This window comes from Bombus fervidus, chromosome 3, assembly GCF_041682495.2.
Source record: "Bombus fervidus isolate BK054 chromosome 3, iyBomFerv1, whole genome shotgun sequence".
NCBI classification, from domain to species: Eukaryota; Metazoa; Arthropoda; class Insecta; order Hymenoptera; family Apidae; genus Bombus; species Bombus fervidus.
In genome coordinates, this window is record NC_091519.1 from 4,099,587 (window position 1) to 4,119,019 (window position 19,433).

Consider the following 19,433-nt stretch of genomic DNA (forward strand, 5'->3'; position numbering starts at 1 on the left):
ATTTATTTCACAGCGGAGCTGCGGGCCGAAAAATATCGTATTAAAAATCAATCAATAGGAGCAGTACAACACACGTTCGAAAGCTGGGGCCGCTTCTGTCTATTAAGAGAGGATTATGGTACTGGAGGAACGTATCATGGAGAAATGGAAGTGGCGATTTTACAGAGAAGACAATTGGACGAAGCGACTGCGTGAAGCGGATGCATGTTTATTTAGAAGATATAGGAGGAATATTTATCACTTCACCATGCAGATCCTGACAGGGTATGGAATTTTTAATGTCTATCGAAAAATGATTAATAAGGAGGAACTGCAATGCTGAAGGCGATGGCGCTGAATATGCGCTTTTCCACTGCCCAAGGTGGATACGTGAGAGGACGGAACTAGAAAATTACGTCGGCACACCACTAACAACGGAGAATTTAATGGAGCTAGTGGTGAAGAAGGAAGACGACTGGGCAAGGTTTCAGACTTTGTGCAGAAAAATTATGCTAGCAAGAATGACGCAGGAGAAATTCGAAGAGAGGAGGAGAACTAAAGAAACAAGAAGAAGAAATGGGACTCAAGTATGAGGAAGTGGTGCTTACTTAAGCCCGAGCCAGAAGTAATGCCGTTAGGCGGTTCCGGGGTTGATGCTTGCACAGAAGAGGAGCGGAGAGAGGAGGAGTTTTTAGTGGGTATGGCAACGCCATCGGCCGACTCCCACATAGTTCAGTCTGGGCATGCGTAACAGCATTTTCCCCTCCTCGATTAAAAACAAAAAAAGAGGCCAATGTATTAATGGAAGGTGTATGATGAATAGAGAATTAATGTTTTATTGCACAATACGTTAACGTACGGTACTTGCCGTTAAATATGCCGTTAAAAAATATATATTTTTAGGTGGTAATAATATTGTGTACAAATTGTATCAATTGATAATAAATTGTGAATTATTAAATTTAAGTAATATGTTTATGAAGTTTGGTGTTATTTTTAGTATTGAATATATATAATAATTTATAGCATATCAAATATTACGTCTACATATTTCAAGGAGATTCTTTGGCGCAGTGGATTTGTTTCTTTAGTTTTTCTTTAATTTTTTTTACGTTTTTCTTTACGTTTTCTTTCTTTTTAGCATTTATAATAATAGCAAAATTTACTTAGGCAATGGACTTTATGTAACTCTGATATATCTTAATAAAATTTTAATAATATTACAAACTTTGTATTTTATAAATAAATGTTTGTGGTGGATGCGAGGTATTAACACTTTAATGGTCGGTGTATTTGTCCTTAAACAAATGTCAGTGGCCAACGATTTTCGAAAAGTTGCCTATTTCCTTGATGATCTATTCACATCCTCTAAATCGGAATTACATTCTGAGGAACTATTCTTTACTAAACCACTAATTTAGCACATATGTCGAACGGACAAGCAGATAAAGCATCTACGTGAAACTCATGGAAAAGTTCTTTTTCACTGAAAAATTCGTGATGCTTCATTATTTAAATGACGTAAGTCTGTGGACAGCTCAAGCGTTATTACTATTCTGGAGGCGTTGTAACATGATCACTCGAAGTTCCCTAAAACTTGTGTATTTCTTATTGGTCTGTTCTCAGTTTATGAGTTGTATCTTATTTATGTCTTATGCTTTTGCTCCTTTATAGGTAGATTTTTGTTTTTTCACAACGTATCTTTTCGTGACAACATTAGCTTTGAACGGTTGAACGAACAAAGTGAAACATTACACTTCGTATATTTTTCAAAGTTACGTATATTACAGTATAGTTGATTGTTATTGTTGTGCGGCTTATTATAATTGTTTTAGTTTGCTCTATCCATGGTTTAATTTAAATCATATAATTTATTTACAGTACATGTCAGTATATAATAGTTAAGCAAGTTGATTTCGATGATGTTTTAATACATAATGAGCGGCATGATTTCGAACAATTTTTTCCTATACATACGTAAAACCCAACAGAACTTTTTTAGTAAAAATAAAGGACATATATTCTGAAGTCAAAGACATCAAAGCAGGGACATCGCAAGGAAGCAGGTCTGTCGGAACAGGTACCGGGTTGGCACTAAAGCCAGTACGGCTTCCGGAAGGGACGTTCGACGATCGACGCGGTCAAACGCTTACGGGCACTCACAGAGGACATGATTTCCCGGGATGGCGTGGCGTTGGACATCGTGAACGTGTTTAACACTGTGCCGTGGGACAGGATAATGGCGGCTCTGGAGCACTTCGAGTTTCCCAGCTACCTCGTTCGGCTGATCCGCGCCTACCTTGACAGGTGGGTATGTTACGCCAGCAGGGAGAGGGAGGAAAGGCGGCCCGTCGAGCACGGCGTACTACAGGGCTCGGTGTTGGGACCGATCCTGTGGATCATTGCATACGACGAGGTACTGCGCTTCCCGCTGCCTAATGGCGCGGCCATGATGTGCTACGCTGACGAAACTCTGGTCTTGGTCGGAGGTCGCGGGTGGCACGAGACGTTGAAGATCGGCGATGTCGCAACGGCCTGCGCGATACGTGCTGTGTGCGGATTGGGCCTCATGGTCTCCCCTGCGAAGTCGAAGGCCATCTGGTTCTATGACAAGGACAGGCGAGAGACTCCTCCGCCCAGTCTGAGCATAAATATGGCGGGCGAAACCGTCGGGGTGGGATCGCGGATGAAATATCTGGGACTCGTCATCGACAGCCAGTGGACGTTCGAGCCGCATTTCGACTCCCTGATTCTGAAGGTGTCGGTGGCGGCTAGCGCCTTGTGTGGCCTGCTGCCCAACATCGGCGGGGCTGGAGTCGCGGTGCGCCAACTATACGAGGGTGTCAAAGGTGAAATTCGACTAACTATGCGATAAGTTAAAATTCCAAGCGCCTTATCACATGTGACCGTCCGAGTAGTATTCCTTCTCAGCCGTCTGGGTGGCATTCGGTCACTCTAGCCGTTCTTAGAAATATATGATAAGTACGACCAAAGCCTTCTTTCCAACGAATAACTCCAACGAATAAAAAATACTCCCTTCAAAATCATCCAAGTCAGTCTGAATAAATCCGTACTAGCCTGAATATTAAAAAGTCTATCTTCGCGAACCGCAAATACTATTTTATTGTATAAATTGAGTGAAAATCTCCTGTTCGGAAATTGACAAATTTTTTTTATTTTTAATCAATTGTTGAATTTTTACGCGACAAGGACGTCGTTCAACCCCGAGTGATGTACGGGGCACCGGTATGGGCGAACGATCTGATGGCAAGTCGTGATCTACTAAGATGGCGGCATGCAGACAGGACGAGTGCATATCGCTCCGTAAACAGTGACCGAGATCTCGTGGTACATGAAAGTATCGGGTCAAGGAAAGTGGTTTAAAGTGTAGTGCTAGTGCTTCAGAAGTGAAGTACATAAAAAGTTTAGTGGAGTCCGTTGTGGACAGGCTGTGGAAAGTAAAAGAATATCGTTTTTGAGGTTAAACACGTATGGATGCCATATTAGGACGCGCGACAGCAGCGCCGTCGCACGGGCTACCCAAGGAATTACGCACAAGCTGCCATATTGGGCCGCGCGCTAATTACACTGCCATATTTGACCGCACGAGAGAAGCGCCGCCGCACGGGCTACTTAGAAAACCTTGCGTAATTTTTAAAGTGATTACAAAAGGTTCAGTACAAAATCGAGTTTATTTGTCACAGTTAGGTTTTTTATTACAAAAGATCGCAAGAAGAACTGTTCGGACCTGTCTCGTACCATCAAGGAAGAAAGCTCGGTGTGGGTGTGCCCTTTTGAACTCAGAACGCGGATTCGTCGTCCACACTTTTCGGTTAAAAAGTGAGGGTAATGATCCGCGATGCCCATTGGTTAATAAATAAAGTTGTAAAGACAAAGAAAACCAGATATGGGCATCCTTGTTCATGGGAAAAGTCTGTTATCTCGCCAGACACACGCTTTCTCCGTAATAGGTAAGAGCGTGCAACAAACACGAGGACCATCTGTAAACCGAAAATGTTTATGTGAAGAGAAATGAAACTGAACAGATTCGGTTTATGGTATCTCCTTAGGCCTGTTGCGGGTCAGTGTAACAATAGATAGGTCTTGGCGCCCAGACTATGAGGAATCTCGCAAGGACCATCGCATCTGGCGTAACACGTGCTAAGCAGAAATTTGATCCGTGACACGGACGCCGCCATATTGAAGCATGCGACATAGCGCGGGCCATTACGCCTTTTAACATAACCGCGAACGCTTGAACAAGTAGTTTGTCGTGTTTTATCGGCTCATACCTAGGCGCCGACTTTTCATCATACTGAACCCAGGTCCCCTAGGACCATACGGAGTTGGGATACGCCCTAACCAGCACGCACAGGTACCCAGTACTTTTCTACCTTGAGTAGTTAGGCCTGCAGGGGCTTTCACTCGCCTCAGGTTAGACGGGGCGTTTTCTAAGTCCTACCGTTTCTCCAGGACGGTTCCGGAGCAGTTGATACGCTGCTCACCCGCCAACGTAACCGTTCCGAAGTAACGGGGGGGGGGGGCGGCACCCGCACTCCGTAAACGGCCGTCCTGCCAGCATCTTGGCAAAAAGGTCAGTAAAGAACAGACCGCGACAGCTCCTGCTCCACAATAGCTACCTGACTGGTAGACTCGAACAAAGTGTGGGCGAAGAAAAGACCAAAGAAACGGCAATACTAAGTGCCGTAAATAAGTCGCTACAGGTCAGTAAGCGGCTTGAGACAGCCGTTAAGAAAAAGGCACAATCGGAAGTCAGACAACTCTCATACGCTGAGAAAAAGGCGGTCAAACCACTGAAAAACGTGGTGATAATCCGCCCGGAAGTAGAAGACGGCGAAATTAGAACGAGTGAGGAAGCATGCGATGCGGTATTCACCCTAGTAAACCCTCGTAAAGAGGGGATATAAGTTACCGCAATCCGGAGGATAAGTGACAACGGCCTAGTCGTGGAAACGATGAAGCCAGAAAGCCTCAAAGCATTCACTGAAAATGAGAAACTAAAGGAGGCTGGTCTAAAAGCCAGCACACCACAGCGAAAACCCCCCAGGATGATCATATACGACGTCTCGAGGGACATTCTGGAAAAGGATATACTGGCCTGCATGAGGAGACAGAATCAAGGCAGGCTGAACGAGAGTGACATTGCAACCATCAAGTTCTGCTACAGAACGGGATGCAAGGACCAAGATGAGACAAATTGGGTAATGGAAGTACCCCCCCCCCCGGCCCCGGGTAAGAGAAAAATTACTACAAGGTAAAATATATATCTCCTGGAATGCATGTAAGGTCAGGGACTACATACCAATTAGTAGATGGTATAAATGCTAAGGCTACAGACACGTGGCAAAGTACTACCGTGTTAATTACGAAATCTGCACGCACTGCGCTGAAAGTGGGCACAGTACTAAAGAGTGCCCAAACAAGGACAGCAATCCCAGCTACGTAAACTGCAAGAACGTAAATTGCGACCACGTGGCCTCCAACGCGAACTGCCCGATGTACAAAAAGGCGCTTGAAGCGAGAGTCGTAAACGTCATATTAATAGTATGACCAAAGAAAAAGGAAGCGGACTTGGGAGACGACGGGGAATAAGGATCCTGCAGCATAACATGCAGCGATCAAAAATTGTTCCCCACGAAATCAGAACGCAGATGAGAGCTGATGGAGATGAAATCCTGCTAGTGCAGGAACCATACAGCACAGAAGGAAAAGTACCCAGACTCGGCACAGAAATCGCGATGGCCTGTCGAGGCTCGAAATACGACCCACCAATGGCAGCGGTGGGAGTCAAAAGCAGATACACGACGCCGCTTGAGATCGCCGGCTTGCGCACAACTCACTGTGTATGTGTCCGGATAAGCGACGGAGCGACGGAGATCTACTCAGTAAGTCAGTACTTTCCGCCGACCGAGAACATCAGGGTCGGCATCGAATAACTGGAAAAAGTACTGAGGAGCCTCAACGGGAAGAGAATCATTGTCTGCATAGATACGAATGCCAAATCGCCGCTATGGTGTAGAAGGAGCACTGATGACAGAGGAGAAGCCCTGGAAGCCGTTATTGCACAGTACGGCCTCCACATCCTAAACAAACCAGGACAAGCTGACACTTTCGAGACAACTCGAGGGCGATCGAATATAGACGTAACCATGGCGAGTCCAGAGCTAATACCGCTTATGCAAGAATGGAGAGTTCACGAGGACGGAACCTCCGGCGATCATAGAATCCTGGAGACGCGCCTGGATTTTGACAAGACGAACGAATGCCAACTGAGAGGTCTTTCAAAGAGTTGTCATGGAGGAGAAAAAGGCACTCCGAGAGACAACCTTCCAGCAATCCCACGACGTTGAAAGGATAGCCGAGCAGATGCAGGAAGTCTTGATAAGAGCCTGCGACGCGACCATTCCAAAAAAGAAATGGCATAACAGATCAGTGCCATGGTGGACGCCCGATCTCGCAAGAGAAAAGAGGAACACCTACCAGACAAGAAGAAGATACCAAGCTAAGGATCCTGCAACGAGGAAACAAGAAAAGCTACGGTATCGGGAAATCAGGAGGAATTACACAAAGGTAGTAACGAGAGCGAGGATCCAGAGCTGGGAAATCTTTGTAACCAAGGAGGGTAAGGAAGAGCCCTGGGGAATCGCTTACAGAACGGTCACAGGTAAACTCAGGAGGGAAGAAATGATGTCCACGTTGCGAACATCACAAGCAGATACCTCCAATTGGCGATCAAATGCAGCGGCGATGCTGACAGTCCTCATACCCGATGACCAGGAAGGATCTGACACGCCGGAACAGACCGAGATCAGGCGAAACATGGCAACCCTTCCGAATGTCGAAGACATCACAGAGTTTCGGATTAAAGAGCTCTGCGGCGCAGTAAAACGTCTGACGAAGGGGAAATGTCGATATGATCGAGGTAGAGGTAATCCAATGCGCCTGAGGTGGAATTCACCAAGAACTACTTAACCTAATGAACGGCTGTCTCACCTGGGGGGTCTTCCCAAGAAGATAGAAAGTGGGGAACGTCATTACCAGCCCGAAAGGACTGAACCGAGACAGAAGTAGCCTGAAGTCTTACAGGCCAATCTGCCTGCTCTCTATGGTGGGCAAATTACTGGAGAGATTGATGGCTTCTAGAATGTCAATCCTCTTCCATGACCACGAAATGACCTCAGACCGACAATACGGCTTTCACCCTGGAAGATCGACGATGGACGCAATAATTAAACTCCGTGAAAAAGTCGAGCAAATGAGCGGAAAGAAATACGTCTTCGCAATTGCTCGCGACGTATCAGGCGCCTTTGACAACGTATTGTGGCCGAACATCATGCACGAACTGAAGAGAAGAGGCTGCCCAAACAACCTGTACTGGCTAACACGGAGCTACTTCTCCGAAAGGACTGTGCAGATCACATGGAAAAACGAGGTGATCAACAAGCTCGTCGCCAAAGGATGTGTGGGGACACATGAGTCATAGGACGAGGCGAAGCGAGAGCGACTCATGTTGTTGTTGTGCCTTGGATTACGGATACTGCTTTGACACACATAAATAAAGCTGGATTATCTCTAGCCAAAAACAATGCCGCCGTTGAGGGCAACCGTCGTTCCAAAACGAATTTGAATCTTCCAACTTCCCCCGACCAGTATATATAAGCAGACATGGTCACGAGCGAGATTATTATCTAGCGATTATTGAGTTGATTTAGCGAGCGAGTTTATGTGTAATACGAGTAAGTGTTTAGTGTGATATAAAGCATTAGCGAATCTTTGTAGTGTACCTACAAGCGATTTACTTCACTGGAAAGAAATATCCTATAAGGACGTCTATCGACGTTGTACCTTATTTTAAAGAATTGATTTAAAATATATTGGACGGTTGCAATAGTAACAACCTGATAATTTCTGCGATCCAAAACACCACATCCTCATCCGCTTCAGATGCCCGCAAGGATCGGTATTGGGTCCAAAATTTTGGAATCTCATATTCGACGACCTGCTGGCCGAACTAAGAACGAGCGTAACAGAATGTGAGCCGATTGCGTATGCGAACGATATTGTGATACTGGTTGCAGAAAACGCGACTACTAATCGAATCAAGAGCACGGCTACACAGAAAGAGGAGAGGCTATGACGAAGCAAGGGAAATAATCAAAGAAGCCATTGAGAAGCATAAATTAGAAAAAAAGAAAAATGTAAAGCTGTCGATACCATTTCTGCTCATAGCTGTGCGTCTGTGGTAACATATGCGTCAGTATTGATTGCCACTGATATTTGGTTTATAAACGAAGGGCAAGCTTAAATGCGCAACATTTATATGCAAGACTGTGAGAAATGTCTATTATAACTCAATTAAAATGTATTGGGTTTGGCTTTGAGGTGGTATTTTCAAATCCGGCGGTCTTATGGCAACTGGTCACAGGTTTAAGTAATAAACAACAACATAATTCGTTATTATTTTACTGCCAGCTGAAAAACGCGAGCGGCTAGAAGTGCTGGAAAGTTTGCTTCGATACGGTGGTTTTCTTGAATTCGCGTTACGCGCCTTACGGAGATTATTAAATAATCAAGCGTGATTATTGTGATATAAACAGTAGGATTTTGTCGATACATATGTTATCTGTTTCCATTTCATCACAAGCTATAAGGAAATTAATCTTTTTCCTTTTTTTAATGGATAAGGTTACTCAACCAGAAATGTACCCAATAGCGTGTTTAGAAAATTCATTACTATTCGGAGATTGCGCCCATGCAAAATTAAAAAATTCACTAATTTTATCAGGATTATAACTTTCTTTTGGATGGTCAATAAGTCTGTATTTTTCAGCTACTAATGATTTGTATATTATATCGTAAATGGTTAAGTTGTACCGATTTATATCTGCACGCTTTTTTCTTGATTTGGCTAACGAGACGTTTAATATTTTAATATTATCTATTGGCATTACATTTCCCGTATTGATAGAAATATTATGTCGAGCCAGCAATCGTTTATATGCAACAAAGAAACTGAGTAGTTGTAGTATAAGGACATTACCCACTTCTACCTCTTATCATGCCAAAGGTAATTCTAAGTGGTCTCGGCTCATTTTATATGTGAGGAGGATCATTTTTTATTTCGATGGTTTTACGTACAAATCAAAAGTCGACAAAGCCCATTTTCAGACTGGAAATAAATATAGACGCCCTATTCTTTTCATTAATGCTTGCTAAATATTTTTGCTAAAGTTGCTTGATAAAATTCTTTAAGTAATCTAGAACGTCAAATATCTTCATTATCGCGTTTTAACGGGTTTTTTAAACGTGTTCTTCATGGATTTCTAATATTCAGAAAATCGAATATGTAATCAACGTACTGTAAGAAACGTGTAGTTGCCTCGCAGTCTTTAAATTCTGAAAGATGGAGAACTTTCCAGCAAAATTCGATGTTATCAGCAATGCTCGAGTTGAGAGTTTCGGCACATATTATTATATTCGCCATTTTTCGATGCAAATGGTTGTCCAGGCGAAAACTCCCACTTTCTTGCAGCGGTGCTAGAGCTTTTAGATATCGCCATTCGATTTTGTTCTTCTCTGCATCAACACAACTAAGTACTCTCTTAGGCAATTCCTAATATTCTTCAGCATATAAAGTGAATCAAATATAACACTAATATTTTGGCTCACTAGACACGGGGTGCAGAAATGTAGTAGGCAGATCATTAATTTCAATCTTTTCTATTTTGCCTTTTTCGTATCGACGCATATTCGAACACACAATTGCTGAACTATAACAAAGTGGTCGCTTGGTCCATCTAGGGTTAAAGAACACGTAGTCATACCTGCTTTCTGTAGTTTAACGAATGCTTCACGCAGCAAATTTGCTTTCGTTTCAGCGTCCATTGAATCTAATAAAAAGTGGCCAATTGACAATTTGAAGACTAAAACTACCAATTTCGCGAGTGAGCGTTTCAATTTGACATTTAAATCGAATTTAACAATTTGTATGGCAAGTAATTTCTTAGTTCATAGCGGTTAGTTCTCAATTCCTTTGGCTCTTAATTCCTCAGTTCCTTTGGCTTTCAATTCTTTAGTTCCTTAGTTTCTTAGCTCTTACTTCTTAAGATCTTTAGTCCTTTAGTTCTTTAGCTTTTAGTTCTTTGTTTCGTTAGTTCTCAGTTCTTGTCAGTTTTGTTAATCGACGTGCTTGTATTTGTCAATTTGTAAATTATTGAAAAATCAATTAAATTAAAATCTTGTAATTAATAAGGGTAAAAACGTATCGCGAACTATTGTAACTTCGAGTATTCAAAATCTCAACGATAACTCTGTTAATAACCAATTAGAATTGGAATAAACTTTTGTTGTGGAAAATAATATAATTATAAATATATTAAATTATAAATATAATATAATTATATAATAAAATAATTTGTCTAATAATATAATAAGATTAAGCGAACATTTATTTTCACCAACTTTGATCCTCTCCCGTGCCAGTACTCCTGCGCGTAGCAGGTTAGCCGAAACGTCATACCCGTCAAGACCACTCACCTCACCTTCCCGTGGGGCTCCCCGTCACCCTGCACCGACTACGACCGGGACAGGGTGCGAAAGAGTGAGTGGCACCAGGATGGAAACTTCTCTTGACGACTCGCGACCAACAAACTAAATACAAACATGGACTTGGACAACAAAAAGAAGCACGTTTACGGTGCAGGGGAGGGAGACCCCAGTACCGGCGCAGTCGTGGATAGTAAAGTGGGTCCAGCTGCGTTGTCATCTCACGACCACGGCCGTTCGAGGGTGGACCGCCAGGCCCCCGGACGCGTTTCTACGCCTGGCGAGGCGGCAAGAAGCAGGAGGATGGAGGTAGAGGAATCCCCAAGGCGAACAACGAGGGGTACGCAAAGTTACCGCGGACAGGTCGGAGGACATTTTCCTCACCCCGGCCGAAGAGGACGACTCCATACCACCGTAGGGAGAGGATTCCGGACGCGAGCAAGGTCCGACAACGAGGAATCGGTCGCGTCATTCGCATCCCGCTCGTCGTTGGCCTCGTCAATGTCCAGAGGGAAGAAACGGAAACTAACGTCGCTAACCCCGGACGTTTTCGAAGAGCTTGCGTTGGAGGTTAGAACGAGGTCGGCGGCAGACGACAGCGCCGAGGTTACGCGGCAAGTTTCTGATATAATGAGAGTCGCGATGACGTCGTCCAATCTCAAAGGGACATACGTCAGAGCGCTCAAGGACGCTGCCTCATATATCACCACCGCATGGAGGAATCAGGCAGAGAAGAAGACCGAGCCGGGACACAATAGCGGCACCGCATCCGCGAGGCTCGTGGACGCAAGGCTGACAGCGCTAGAGGAGGAAAACGCGGCCCTTCGCCAAGAATTATCGTGAAGGCCCGTCTGCACTCACGGGTACCCGTGGTGCGATGGCTCGGCCCCTGTGCCTAGCCCCCCTCCGCGAACGTGCCAGAGCGACAGCGAGCGCATCGATAGATTAGAGAAGAGGCTGAACGAGTTCGGGCCAACGATAATTAGGGCTATCGAGGAGCGATGGTGGCCGACGTCCGCGCACCCCAGAACCATGAAGCAAGGCGGACCACTCGGCCACTCTCCGGGCCACCCAGATAGTGGCGCACCCGAGAGAGGGGGTTATGAATGGAGGGTAGTAGAGTCCAGGAGGAGAATGAAGATAGAAAAGAAGAAGCAGGAGAAGACGGTCGCCACCGCCGGGGAAGAAACGAAGAAAGGGGCGACCGCGGCTACACCGGCCAGGATCACAGGAGCGCCGAGACCGAGCACCGCCACGGCCACAACAAGGAAGGGACCAACGCAGACACTAAGGACGGCCACGCTCCCGCGCACACAGCGAACATCCGCGGTGACCGTAACGCTGAGCGAGGGAACAAGGATGTCGTACGCCGACGTGCTCGCAACGGCGAGACAGAAGATCCCATTGACGGAGATCGGCGTAGAGTCCGTCGAGATGAGAAAGGTCATGACGTGCGCCATAATTATCAGAGTCCCTGGAGACAGGGACAGAGGAAAGGCATCACGGCTAGCGGCACGACTGACCGAGGTGCTAGACCCGACCGCGGTGAGAGTCGCGGCTCCAACGAAGACGGCGGAGCTGAGAGTGGTCGGGATAGTCATCTCGGTAGTCAAAGAAGAATTGCGGCGAGCACTGGCCTCGGCGGCGGGATGCAGCAGCGCGGAGGTGCAGGTCGGGGAGACTGGCGCATCCAGAGGCGGCCTCGGGTCCGCGTGGATCAAGTGCCCGGTGGCAGGAGCCCGGAAACTAGCCCGGGAAGGAAAAGTGGTGCTGGGCTGGTCCAGGGACAAAATAATAGCCATACCGACAAGGCCCCTGCAGTGCTACAAGTGTTTGTAGCTGGGACACGTACGCGCGGCCTGCGTGACCAACAAGCGACCTTCGGCCCCTCCGCTGACCGCAAACATGGACCCGGAACTGCTGGACAACGTCATCGGCACTCTGTTCCCACGGCAGGACAGCTGCGTTGGGCAGCCAGGACCGTCCTCCTCCACCACCTCCGACGACGACGACGGTGTGGCGTCGACAGCGACGGAGTGGAGCGAGGAACTACGAGTCACCGAGGAGGAACTGCTCGAAGCGACAAAGAGGATGGCATCCCGCGACGTGGCACCGGGTCCAGGTGGAATCCCGGGCCAAGTTTGAGTGGAGACGATGGACACCATGGCGCCTCGCCTGCGGCATCTCTTCACTAGATGCCTAAAGGACGGTGTCTACCCACGGGCATGGCGAACGGAGAGATTAGTGAATACTCGCCGTCCGCATACAGACCGATATGCCTGCTGGACGAGGTGGGCGAACTACTGGAGAGAGTGATAGCCGCCCGCCTGAAAGCCCATATGACGCGGCGAGAGCCCGGATGGCACGACAGCCAATACGGGTTTCGACAAGGACGCTCGACAGTGGACGCGGTGGGACGAGTAATGTCCATGGCGGAGGACGTGGTCTTCCGAGAAGGAGTGGCACTGGCGATCTCCTTGGACGTCACGAACGCCTTTAATACCATCCCTTGGGCGAGGATAGTGGAGGCACTGCGCTATTACGAGGTACCGGCGTGCCTTGTCGGGGTCATCCAGGCGTACCTCAGTGACAGGTGGGTGACATACGTCAGTAAAGATGGGGAAGTGAGAAGACCGGTCGAGCGCGGCGTACCGCAGGGCTCCGTGCTAGGACCCATCCTTTGGATCACCGCTTACGACCGCGTCCTTCGATGCCCTATGCCACCGGGCGCGGGCTTAGTGTGTTACGCCACGACACCTTGGTACACGCTGGGGGGCGTTGGTGGAACGAGACTGTCAACATCGCGGAGGACGCCGTGGCGTGTGCGGTGCACGCCATCCAGGGACTCGGTTTGAGCGTGTCATCGGCCAAATCCGAGGCCCTGTGGTTCTTTGACCATCGATGCAGAGGAACCCCTCCTCCCGGTCTGTCCGTGACTATTAACGGGGAGCCGGTGGGAAGCCAGATGAAATACCTGGGACTCACCATCGACAGCCAGTGGTCCTTCGAGCCGCACTTTGCGCTCCTGGTCCCGAGGGTAACTGCCGCAGCCAACGCCTTATGCGGCCTGCTGTCGAATGTCGGCGGAGCGGGAGTGAGCGTTCGTCGACTTTACGAGGGAGTAGTCCGGTCCCGAGTCCTCTACGGGGCCCCTGTATGGGCCCAAGACCTAATGGCGAGCCGCCGCAGCCTGGTACTTCTGAGGAGGTTGCAGAGGACGACCGCCATCCGCACAGCGAGAGGATACAGGCGGGTGTACGAACACCTGAGGGACCTGCGCTTGGACAGGCGTGCGACGACGCCACCGCCCGATGGCCGGTCGGCACCGGACGTTCAGGAAGAAGCAAAGCTGGATACCTGGGAGCGATGGCACTCCCGGCTGGTCGAGGAGGACGCTGTGCGGCCACACCGCGCCGTCCGCGCCGTGCTTCCCAACTGGGAAGGCTGGAGAGACCAAGGCGGGGTCCCGCTGACCCTCAGGATGACGCAGGTGCTCACCGGCCACGGAGTATTCGGCAAGTACCTGCTGCGGATTCAGCGGGAGGTAACCTCCATCTGTCACCATTGCGAGGAAGAGGAAGACACGGCGCAGCACACGTTGGAGTTTTGTCTGGCGTGGGCAGAACCGCGACGCGTTCTACAGCTGGTCATCGGCGAGAGCGTAGCCCCCGAAGCAGTCGTGAAGGCCATGCTCAGAGGGCGTCAAGAATACACTGCCGTCCGCACCTTCTGCGAGGAAATGATGCTGGTGAAGGAGCGGGCGGAGAGAGACAAGGAGAGAACGCCCGATCCAGCGAGAGCGACGCGATAAAGGAACTGCGTGTGCAGCAGGGGGGCGGCACCGCCGCCGTCCTAGGAGCGCCACTACCAGGGAACACAGCGCTGGGGGTGTGGCTTTTCTCACGTACGATGCTCCCCGCTAGCGACTTTCTTTCAAGGGCAGTTCGCATCCTTTTCCAACCACCAACACAAGAATTAGCCAAAATAACGATGTCCATTTCCCTCACTTTCCGATCCAAGGCTTTCCTTAACGAATCTGATCTTGCTCGCATCCTCTTTTTTTTTTTTTTTTTTCTTCGGGGAGGAAATCCGCACGGACACCCGCCGCTTCTAGGGGGAGGAGCGGCGTAGTAGTGTCGGGCTCCAACCGCCTAAAATTTCTACGATGACCGTCCCTCTTGCTATGTAGGGGTGCCCGAGAATCGCTGAGGCGACATACCAGCCCTCTCCCCCGCACAATAATCTGTCCGCAAATAGCGCGGTGTGCTGCTATGTCACATCGCGTCCCATTCCCGGAGATCGTCCGGATCCCCAACCGCACTGCTTGGTGGTCCCCGGGTGCTGGAGAGTTCAGCACTTAAGTTTAGCCCCCATCGGAGGTCGGGGTGGACCTCGCGCGCCCTCTGTAGGCGCGTCCAGGGGCACCACTGCGCCCTCGCCGGCCGATCCTCTCGGGATGAGAGTCAATGATCTCGCACAGACACACTCCAACATAGTTCTCCCTCGCGGCATCATCGTGACGGAAAGTCAGTCGTTACATATCGGTCCGGAGTAATCGTCGGCAATTGATAACAATTGTTCAGAGTTCCTCGCCATCTTAGGCAATCATCATCCGAACTTATAGCGCGAATCAAAAACGCATCGACCAAAAGTCCAACTTGTAATCGCGAATCGCGAACCGCTACTAGTAATACCGCGAACCGCTAATATAATAATCGCAAGTCCTACGCTAAGTGTACACCTTGATTATATTAAAATAAATTTGTTTTGTTAAATTAACTCAAGTCATTTTCTTCCTCTCACTATCACGATCCATCACCTTATAACTTTTACTATACCCAACATCCCAGTGGAAAGGTCTACGGCGGCACCGAAATTATCATCAAGACCAACATAAAACACTATGAGCTTCCATCATTCCAGAAGGATTACCTCCAAGCCACAAACGTAGCGATAGAAGATTGGCATGGTCCAATCACCACATCAGTAGTATATATTGTCCTCCTAGACATTCTATTTTCAAAGAAAACTTCGATAAATTCCTCGAAGACCTGGGCAATAGATTCATAGCTGGAGGAGACTATAACGCTAAACATAAGCAATGGGGTAGCAGACCCATTACAGTAAAAGGAAAAAATCTACTGAACTGTATAAACGCTAACAGACTTAATTACCTCAGTACAAACGAACCCACTTACTGGCCCACTGACACTAACAAACTACCTGGCTTATTAGATTTCTTTATAACTAAAAACATCTCGCCAAGATACATCCAAATCAATTCTTCTGTGGAACTTTTTTCAGATCATTCACCCGTTATAGCAACAATTAACTCAACAATTACGAAAACCAACTTAATGACTTTATTCACAACCAACTCACAAACTGGCAGCTCTTTAGGGAAGTATTCAATCATTCAACATCAGCCTCAATATCTCTAAAAACAAACGAAGATATAGAAGCAGCCACGGAATATTTAAACAACAGCATAATAAACGCGATCCGTTCTTCCACCCCTATTAAGTGTTTTGTCAATAAACATGAATACCTCCATTACATACTAATAAAAATCGTAGAAAAACGTAGACTTGGTAGAGTATGGCAAAATCATAGAACGTCCGAAGACAAGCGTAAGCTAAATAACGCAAGAAAACTAACCAAAATCCTTAAAAATTACAAAAATGACTGTTTTCAAAAATATCTTGCTAATCTGTCTCCCATAGGTGACTCCAACTACTCACTATGGAAGGCATCCAGGAGACTCACTCGTCCTCCGCAAATGATCCCTCCAATTCGCTGTCCGCAAGGAGGATGGGCGCGTAGCCCTATACAAAAAGCCAACATGTTTGCAAGTCACTTAACTGATGTTTTCAAACCGTATTCCTCCACTATTACAGCGGAAATATCTGAATTACTTGCTCTCACCCTTCCAGATATCTCCTCCTATTGAGCCTTTCCCATCTCTGGAAGTTATAGAATTAATCCGTCATCTGAATCCCAGGAAAGCATCGGGGCATGATTTGATAAGTAATAAAACTATTAAGGAGCTTCCCATAAAACGGATTGCACTCATCACTTTTATTTTTAATGCAATTCTTCGCCTTGAATACTATCCTAAGTCTTGGAAAATATTAATTATTCTTATCCGTAAACCTGGAAAACTAATACACGAAACTAGCTCTTATCGCCCAATTAGTCTTCTACCTACTTTGACCAAACTATTTGAGAAGATGCTAACGAAACGTCTCCTTCCACTCTTAGAGGATTTGAAAACAACGCCAGATCATTAATTCGGTTTTCGGAAGCAACATTCTACGATAGAGCAAATTCATCGTTTAACTCATAAAATCAGCCAAGATTTAGAAAAGAAAAAAATATTGTGACACAGTGTGGCTTGAAGAACTTTTGTTCAAACTAAAGAAAATCCTACCATACCTATTACTCCCAAGGCAGTGTCCTCGGATCTCTGCTGTTCACCATCTACACTGCCGATTTACCAACTTTAGCAGAGATAACCACAACGACATTTGCTGATGATACAGCTTTATTAGTACTCCACTCAGACCCGATAGTAGCCTCCTCAACTCTCCAGCGAGGTCTCGATATTATGAAAAGGTGATTCCATAAATGGTGCTTCAAAATAAATGAAAATAAATTCAGTCATATAACCTTCACGCTGCGGAAACAATCTTGCCCACAGGTGACCATAAATAATATTCCAATTCCAAACAAAGATTCAGTCAGATATCTGGGCATGATTCTGGACAGAAGAATGACACGTAAACGACACATCGTAGATAAATTCAAGCAACTTAAATTAAAATTAAAAAAATTCTACTAGCTCATTGGCAAACGTTCCAACTTAAACGTGCAGAGTAAAATAATGCTATATAAAGCCATATTAAAACCTGTTTGGACCTATGGAATCCAACTATGGGGAACAGCGAGTAATTCCAACATAGAAATTCTTCAACGATTCCAAACAAAAACTCTAAGATCCTTAATAGATGCACCTTGGTATGTTTCCAACGAAACAATACATCGCGACCTTAAGATACCCACAGTTAAAGAAGAAATATCCAAATTCAGTAATAGATATAACATAAGAATTAACAACCACCAAAACCCACTAGTTACTCAATTACTTGACACGACAGATCAGATCCGCAGGCTAAAAAGACATTACCCTCTAGATTTAAACATTAGATTCAGCTAGAACCAAACATACGATAATCATTTATTATTCATGTTATAGTTCTCAATGAGAACTGATTGTAAACTACTTTCAAATAAAAAAAAAAAATTAAAAAATTTTTCTCCAATGAAGTTCAATAACTTTTATCTGAAATATTTTTCGTAATTCTGATATTTACAGAAATAATCACGTGTGCAGCAAGGAGCATACTGTATTCAAAAATCTTTCCATATCCGGTCGTCTTTGTCAACGAGCGGAACGACAAATGTAAGCGGGATTATTTAATTTGTACTTTACAATTTATCCAGCTGTACATTCGGTAAATTTTTTGGGCATAAGTCCATTCTGTAGTAAAATTATTTGGAGCCAGAGCTATATGAAACGCATTAGGAAGAACTGTGAGAAAACTGTTGTTTCCAAAAAGTCAATTAATTGCGAAAATCCGATATTACGATACAAATCAAGTAAAATAGCGAGTGTTATGGGGGCTACACGATATGTCGATATTGAAGAGAAAGCCAAATATAAACCAGCCGCGTCGCTTGTATGCAAGTCCCCGACACTGTAGAACGGAACGCATCAATACGTATAATAAACGCACAAACCGTGTTCGATATGTGGTCACAGTGGGCATTTTGGGAATGGATGCAAAACAAAAAATAAAAAAGAAATGAAAGAACCCGAGTAGCGTAAATGCGAGCAGAAATAGGACGATCGCGGATAAAAGCGGCTGTGGATCATATGAAACCGCGAATTATAAATCCAAGCAGTCGATTAGTAAATGACGGTTGGGTGAGGAAGCGTAACGGAATTTTGCTTGGCGGAGAAGATAACAACGATGATCGACCTAAGGGTATATGTCAGAGGCTCAAAAACAATAATAGAGTAGACAAAATATCCTGCATGCCACAGCCATCGAAAGAATAACCAGATACTAACAAGATAGCCGCGTCTGATAAACACCCGACCATAACTCCTCCAGAAAAACCAAACCTTAGTATAAGAACTCTTCCAAATTAGTATTCAACACCTTCTCGTTATAACACGCTGAACCGTTACTCTATCGGATTCGTACAATAAATTATACTATCATAACTAAAGTCCGAATTTTTTACCTTACTTGCGAAACGTTTGAACTACGACGCGAGGAGATCACCGGTAAGCTGTTAATATGTGATTTCTTGTGTCTTCTACGTGACACATGAGATGGCGTGTTGTTTTAAACAGCATACGAAGCTAACGATCATCGAATCAGTGTAAAATCAGAAAACCCGATACACGGCAAAAGATAACTCAGAATGTCCTTTTAGAAACCCGAAATTATATTTTTCTTATGTTTATAATATGTTAATTGTAAAATAACATTTATTGTAAATAAACATAACAAAGATATACTTTTTGTGGATATCTTTTTTTTCTTTTTTTTTCTTGATTTTTGTACATCTATGTACTTCCTCCAAAATACTAGAAAAAGTAATATACGCCCGACTAAAAACAATAATAGATAAGGAAAAACTAATACCAGACCACCAATTCGGATTCAGAAACAAACATTCCACTATGGAACAAATGCACAGGCTTGTCAATGAAATAATAACAACACTCGAAAACAAACAATATTGCGCAGCCCTCTTCATGGACGTAGAAAAAGCTTTCGATAAAGTAAACCACGAAAGACTACTACAAACAATCA

At 45.7% G+C, this 19,433-nt stretch overlaps 1 protein-coding gene and 1 long non-coding RNA gene across 4 annotated transcripts in view; both read left to right on the forward strand.

Annotated features, from left to right (window-relative positions):
* Nucleotides 1-19,433, forward strand: part of LOC139985317 (uncharacterized) — an 83,240-nt gene that overhangs the window by 5,151 nt on the left and 58,656 nt on the right. The window lies entirely within an intron of this gene.
* The window catches only part of LOC139985325 (uncharacterized), a 77,780-nt gene continuing 58,656 nt past the window's right edge, over nt 310-19,433 (forward strand). The window contains exon 1 of the long non-coding RNA XR_011799390.1: nt 310-787. This is a non-coding gene — a long non-coding RNA (uncharacterized lncRNA). The remainder of the gene's footprint in view (nt 788-19,433) is intronic.